The sequence below is a fragment of the Lathyrus oleraceus genome, chromosome 6 (genome assembly GCF_024323335.1).
Source record: "Lathyrus oleraceus cultivar Zhongwan6 chromosome 6, CAAS_Psat_ZW6_1.0, whole genome shotgun sequence".
Lineage (NCBI taxonomy): Eukaryota > Viridiplantae > Streptophyta > Magnoliopsida > Fabales > Fabaceae > Lathyrus > Lathyrus oleraceus.
The window spans coordinates 54057514-54065375 of NC_066584.1; the positions used below are offsets into that span (position 1 = coordinate 54057514).

Sequence of the window (7862 nt, forward strand, 5' to 3'; positions counted from 1 at the left end):
TGAAGGAGCCATTCTCCTATTAGATTTGATATGACTCAGTTCCAAACAAGATACATGTTTATATGTTGATAATCTTTTTGAATTGAAACCTATAGTTTAATTATCATTGGTTTTTACCGTTAGAATATTGATTACTTTCCTGTCATTTGGATAAGATTGTGAGATACCTGTGAACTAGTTAGTGTGCCAGTGGTCCTTGCAATAATTTATTTTATGTAAAACCTCTTTCACATATTTAGACATTTTTCGCTTTTATGATATATATGATTGTTATCAAATTTAAGAAATAAATGACCGATGATGAAGTTTGAAAAGCCCGTGACAGAGTGTAACGCATTATTAAAGAATCTATCTCCTTCATTTGTTCAATTGTTATATTTATTACTTTTCCATAACCATTCTATATATGTTTTGCTTCTCTATCATTGAAGAGCAACAGTTTTGCAATCTTGAAGCAGCTTGGAGTTAAGAAAATGTGTTTTCTTGATGATATATCTTGAAAAATAAAAGTGTAAATCTCGTTTGAGGTATGAGAATCTTCTTTCCAACTGAGTACTATTTGTTGCCTACAAAGATAGTCTTGAAAAAAAAAATAGTGTGTATGTGTTTCTAATGTGCATCTGCTTTGTTTTGAAAAATACTTACATTTTAGGTTAGGGATGTTTGAAAAGAATGAGTTTATTTTTCAGATGGGTTTTAAATTGTTTTGACGATGTATGTTGCAGATGAGTTTGATATATTATCAAACTCAGTGGACAAGTATCAAGAAGATACTGTGATGATTGGAGTATTTCATGCTATGAGATTAGGGCATATCTGGTGCAGCAGCATATATAAAATCATTTCATCCTATATGTCCATTTAACTCTAATGCCAACAGGTAAAAGAAATGAGTACTTGCTTGGTTTTAATTGATATTTGAGAAATAATTGTCTTTTTTAAGCTAAATTTTTAATATATAGACTCTAAAGTATCATTTTATCTTCTGTTTTATTCTGAAGTATGTAAGTGTAATAAGTTATTTATAAGTTATTTATGGAGATTTATTTTATGCATATATGTGTGATTGGCAAACTTTGGTTTTTTCAGGATCTCATTGCCTCGATCTTGTTTTCACAACAAAGTGATCCTGATTGGTTGATAGAACAAAGACAAAATGAAGTTGAGATCATTCAAGAATGGATGGTATAACACTAAAAGGAAGAGAAAAACAAAGGTGTCAATATATAGGAAATAAATTACATATATATTGTACATTTTAATTTAACATCGATGAAATTTTTTATTGGATCAACTTCTTTAATGATGCTAAATTTTTAAGTGGGAATCTCATTATTGTATTTGATAACAAGAAGAGGCAGGCATGATAGTTAAAATTTGTCACATGTAAAAATTGTTGGAAATAAATCCAAAATCCAAAATTTTGAGTAATTTTGAGTCAATTTTGATGAATAAGATTCAATCAATCAATCGAAGTCCTACTTGTTCTTCACTCTTCACTCGAGTGAATCAACCAACCTTTGTTGCAAGATTGTATCACTGCACAATGATGATGAAAATAAGAAAAGAAAATTGAATAAAAAAGAAGATTAGGGTTTGAGAAAAATTGGGGAAGAAAATGATTTCTGCAGAGTCTTTCTCTGCTCACATCCTGTGGAAAATCTCGTTAATTTTGCAATGGCAAGTGATTACAAAATTGTTGTAAAAATAGGAGTTACTCCCTCTATTTATAATTGAGCTAGCTTGCTCCCTAAGCTAAAGGCCCAAAAATTACAAAGGCCCAAAATACCTATTTTGGTCTAAGTCGAAATCCTGTGTCAAACAACCTGCTTCGACACTTAGACATCTAATGCAACTCGACACACACTACATGTTTCGACACATCCTTATTTTTGTCGAGCACTACCTGCTTCGACACAAGGAATTACAATTCAACACACCACATAATTCATTTTGTCTAAGATATCTACATTCATCATAGATCTTAACTTCTTAAACATTTCGACCTGCATTCCTTTCGTCATGTTGTCTGCAATATGATTCTCAGTTCTGCAGTGTTCCAATTTCAGCTTCTCTTTTGCTACCTACTCTCGAAGATAATGGAACCTCATTTCGACGTGCTTGCTTCGTCCATGCATTATCGGATTCTTCGCTAGATTGATAGCTTACATGCTGACGATCTTCATGGTAATTGTTCCACGATTCTTCCCTATAATCTCTTCGACCAGATTCACCATCCACGTTGCTTGACATGCACAAAGAGAAGCAGATATGTGCTCTGCTTCACACGATGACAATGCCATTACTGATTCCTTTCTCGAACTCCAAGAAACTGGTGCACTATCTAGCATAAACACATATCCAGTTGTGGATTTTCTATCCTCATCATCACTACACCAACTTAAGTAGGTATATCCCACTAGTTTGCATTCTTTTCCTTCATCTGTTGCAGGAAATAAAATGTCATAGTCGAGAGTTTCTTTCAGATACCTTAGTATCCTCTTCGTCGCTGCTAGGTGTGATACTTTTGCCTTCTGCATGAATCTACTCACCATACTCACATTGTATGCTAGATTAAGTCTTGTGTGACAAAGGTATCGAAGTAATCCAATGAGTCTTCTCTACTGTGTTGGATTGACATCATCTTCATTAGTTTCTTTCGACAATTGCAATCTAGGCTCAGTTGAAGTCGAAGTAGGGTTGCAATCTTGCATCACATATATCTTGAGTATTTCGCCTGCATATCTTCTTTGATATATCATCACACCTCTACCACTCTTATAGAATTCAATGACAAGGAAATATTAGAGATTTCCCAAGTTTGACATTTCAAACTCCTCACTTAGGTCATGTTGGAAATGTTCGATCTACTTCTTACAACTTCCTGTTATTAACAGGTCATCGACATAGAGACATAGTATAAGCAATTCGTTATTGCTTCTTCTTACATATACTCCATGCTCAATTGTGCACTTCACAAATTTCTTCTCCCTTAGGAAACTATCTATCTTCTTATTCCAAGCTCTTGGAGCTTGCTTGAGTCCATACATGGCTTAATGTAGTATGTATACCTTGCTTTCTTCGCCTTGTTTCACAAACGCATCTGGTTGTGCAACATAAAATTCTTCATCTATGGCGTCATTCAGGAATGTACATTTCACATCCATTTGACATGTGTGACAGTTGTTCATGTTTCCTAGACCAATAACTAACCTGATTGTTACGATCCTAGCAACAGGTGCAAAATTTTTATCGAAGTCGATTCCTTCCTTCTGAAGAAATCCTTTCACCATAAGTTTCTCCTTATGTTGAGTTACTTCACCTTTGGGATTCAACTTCACCTTGTATACCCACTTCACACCGATTTCCTTCTTTCCTTGAGGCAATTTGACAAGTGACCAAGTGTTGTTGTCTTTGATGGAATTCAATTCCTCATTCATTGCTTTCACCAATTTCGAATCCTTCAATGTCTCAACTGCATTGACTAGTTCGACATCTGCATAGAAAGCATAATGTACCAGTTCACCTTCATCATCGACCATATCATTTGATGTAATCACACATTCTTGCAACCTTATAGGCATGTTCCTTGTTCTTTAAGGTCTGTTTGTGCTTGCTTGACCTCTAACTTCTTCTTGTCGAACTTCTCTTTCGACTTCACTTGCTGGTTCTTCACATACGATTCTCACTGAATCCTACTTTACATTTTCAATCTAATATCAATCCTTAAGCTCATCTATGATCACGTCCCTGCTGATCACTCCTTGCTTGTTTACTTGGTCGAATAACTTGTAACCTCTAGTCGAATGATATCCTATTAGGATCATCTGACTCGACTTGTCATCAAGTTTTCTTCTCAACTAATCTGGGACATGTCTATGTGATATATATCCAAATACTTTCAGATTACTTAAGCTAGGCTTGACACTAGATCAACATTCTTTTGGCTAACTCCTTCTAGCTTGTTCATCATAGATCTGTTCAAAATACATGTTGCTGTCGACACAAGTTCTCCCCATAATTCTTTGGAGAGATGCTTGCCTTTCAACATACTTCTCACCATGTTCATGATGATTTTATTCTTCCTTTTTGTTGTTCCATTCTGCTGTGGAGTGTAGGGTGACACCATCTCATGCATAATCCCTTCTTTCTCACATAACTTGTTGAAGTCTTTCAACATATACTCTCCACCACCACCAGTCCTCAGAATCTTGAGCTCTCGGCCACTATTTCTTTCGACTATAGATTTAAACTTGACAAATACCTCGATCACTTCACTTTTCTTCTTGATCAGGTAAGTCCATAGTTTTTGAACGAAATCATCTATGAATGTGAAAAGTATATGTTACGTCTAATCGAATCTACCTGGATAGGACCACACACATCATAGTATATGACTTCAAGAATTGCATTTGACTTACTTCTTGCATCCTTACTGGAGTTGTTCTTGTGATGCTTCGCCTACACACATTCTTCACACACTTCATTTGGAATTCCGATTTCTGGTAACCCTGAAACCATATTTCTTCTTTTCAGATCTCCGATGTCTTTGAAATTGAGATGGCCAAGTCTATAGTTCCAGATTAATTCATCCCTACTAGCTGCAGTTGCAAGGCACTTATGCTCCATCACATTAAGTTCAATCCTAAAGGTTCTATTCTGAGACATAGGTGCCTTCAATATTAACCATCCACCTAAGTCGAGAACTCTCATCTTCTTGTCTTTGATCGACTCTTTGTAGTTCTTTTCGACCAACTTTCATATGCTGAGCAAATTAATTTTCATGTCTGATATGTACAATACATTTGAAACTACTGGCCTTTTTCCATCTTTCCTCATAATCATAACATCACCAATACCTTCAGCTGCTAGAGTATTGTCATTTGAAAATTTTACCATGTTCTTCATTGAGGGTTTCGTGTTGACAAACCAATCTTTCCTACCAGTCATGTGTGATGAGCATCTTGAGTCCAAGTACCATTGGTCCTAGAATCTTTCTTCATCTCTTATTGTGACCATTAACAACATCTCTTCTTCTTCATTCTTTGCAAACTTTGCATCATTTTCTTGATTCTTTTATTTTTCAGGACAATCACTAGAGTAGTGACCATACTTATGACAATTGAAACACTGAATGTGACTTTTGTCAGGTTTTTAACCACCACCTCTTCCTCTATCTACACCACCACCTCTTTGGTTTCTTTGGTATGATGGTCTTCTCTGATTCGACCAACCTCCTTCTTGTTGATTTCTACTAGTCTAATTGTTGTAGCCTCCTCTACCTTTGTTGTCGACCCACTTCCCTTTGCCTTTCTTTTCTCTTGCTGACTGCGCCTGCAAAGCCACATCACTCTTCGACTTACCTGTAGCTCTTTCAGATATTCTTTGTTTATGAGATTCAAGCATCCCTTGAAGCTCTTCCTTTGTCAATGTTGACAAATATTTCAACTCTTCTATGGCTACTACCACGTGGTCAAACTTTGGAGCCAATGACCTCAAGATCTTTGAAACAACTAATCTTGATGTCAACACTTCTCCATATACCTTAATTTGATTCACCAGTTTTGTAACTCTAGTGAAAAAATCAGTTATGCTTTCATTGTCTTCCATCCGAAGCAATTCATATGTTCTTTTGTGAGTTTTTAACCTCACCTATTTCACATTCTCTCTGTATCCAAACTATTTGTCAAGAATTTCCCATGCTTCTTGTGAGCAAATTCTTTACTTTGAATAAGTTTTGAATGATAGCAAATTGTGTGATCATTGTCTAATTGTTGGTTGTGCATTATTTTACATGTTTCATTTGTGTTTTTAGCCTATACTATTGTTTCGTGTCTATACATAAAGATCCACATTGATACATTTCTTAAAAGAACTCATAAAAACTGTTTTGTGTCAGTATGTATCGATACATGTTCATCTGCATCGATACATAAATTTGTTTTAAATCACAAAACGTTTTTGCTTCAGTATGTATCGATACATACGAGTTTTGTATCGATACATGCTTAGTTAAAATGTTCTATGTATCGATACATACGAGCTTTGTATCAATACATGCTTAGTTAAAATGTTCTATGTATCGATACATACGAGCTTTGTATCGATACATGCTTGTATTAATTCTCTAAAATTAATCAAAGCTACAGTATGTATCGATGCATAATCTTTTGTATCAATATATAATTTTGTTTTGTCTACTAACAACTTCTGTCTTTCACATATAAGAAGTATTTTGACAGCTCAGAAGAAAATAGTACGAATTCAGAAGTGAAAATCAGTTGTAACACAAATCAAAGGAGTGTGTAGCAGCAATTGTTTTTGAGCAGTTAGAAACCTGAAAGAGACTTCATCTTCTTCATCTTCTCAATCTCTTTTCTTCAAGAACATCAACACATAATCATTCTTGTTCTTTGGATTAAAGGATCAACGAGATAACGTTCAGTGGAACGATCAAGGATCTAGCTGAGGTGTTCAGTGGAACGATCGAGGATCTAGCTGAGTTGAAGGTTGAAGGGGGTTTCGAGGAAAAACAAAATGGTTTGTCCTTCAAGAACTGGAGTGTTCTTGTGGGTTTGTTAGTCACGTTTGCAGAACAGATTCAGCTGTAGCATAGGGTTTGGAAATTGGGTAATTTCGCAAACAGGTCGTGGAACCGGTGAATTGTTTGCAATTTCTTGCAGGAAATTCTTGATCGAGCTCAGATCAAGTGGAGGTTTTATACAAGAAGAAGATCTTGGGATTTAGATTTCTGTCTTTGTATTGTAACCTTGTATCAACGAATTCGGCATTATTGATAACAACAGTTCTCAATTTCATTTGAAATTGAGAGGGAGACGTACCCACACGCGAGGACGACAGTGGGGAACTTCCTTACCAAATCTTTGCGTATCGTATTCTTTCCTTATCTATCTTTATGTTTTCAACAGTTTTGTGATTTCAGTTGGTGTATTGTGGCTGTACATTTCGTGATACAATAGTGGCAAGAAAACTTCTTTATCTAAACTCCACCATTGTTCATCATTGATCACATACACACCAAATGTTTGACAAAACTGTCAGTTGAGTTTTATTCATTGGAATTAGAATTTAGTGATAAGTGCATTTGATTTGATAATATTCTGGTGTTAATAATCTCTATTGTTCCTATTCAAATCCAGCAATAAATTCACGTGTCCGGTTTTCTAGTAGCGGTTTAGATTAGACGGAAGTCGATTCGGGACTGTAATTTTCCGCTAAGTTTCAATAACTCTGATAAGATTTTTTAAATCCGTTTATTTAAAAGAGGTGATCTATTCACCCCCCCCCCCTCTCGATCACTAGCCACACCGTCTAACAAGTGGTATCAGAGCGCCGGTTCGCTGGTGTTCTGTGGCTGCCTGTAACGATATGGATTCTGAACCAAAGGGGGCGTATAATAGAGCACCGATTTTCAACGGTGAAAATTACGGCTACTGGAAAGACTGCATGCGAGTTCATATAAATTCTGTTGATAGGCTAATATGGGCTGCCATTGAAAATGGTCCTTTTCAAATTACTATGACAAATGCGGTTGGCGCCATAGTTCCTAAACCAGAAGGTGATTGGAATGAGAAAGATGAGAAAAAGTGGTCGAGTGATTGGAGAGCTCAAAATATGCTAATTTCAGCACTTGGTGTTGATGAGTATTATCGGGTATCCCATTGCACGACAGCTAAAGAAATGTGGGATGCTTTAGAAGTTGCCCATGAGGGTACTACTGAAGTAAAATAGTCCCGCATTAACACACTCAATCAAGAGTTTGAGCTCTTTCGCATGAAACAAGGAGAATCTATCCCCGACATGCAAAAGAGATTTACTCATCTCACTAATCGTTTGAATGC

The 7862-nt window shown here is 35.9% G+C and overlaps 1 long non-coding RNA gene across 1 annotated transcript; it reads left to right on the plus strand.

Moving 5' to 3' along the window:
* Positions 1-319: 319 nt before the first annotated feature.
* LOC127092587 (uncharacterized) lies at positions 320-1431 on the plus strand. The gene is made up of 3 exons (XR_007792222.1): positions 320-527; positions 726-880; positions 1090-1431. It is a non-coding gene; the product is annotated as an uncharacterized LOC127092587 (long non-coding RNA).
* The last annotated feature ends 6431 nt before the right edge of the window (positions 1432-7862 follow it).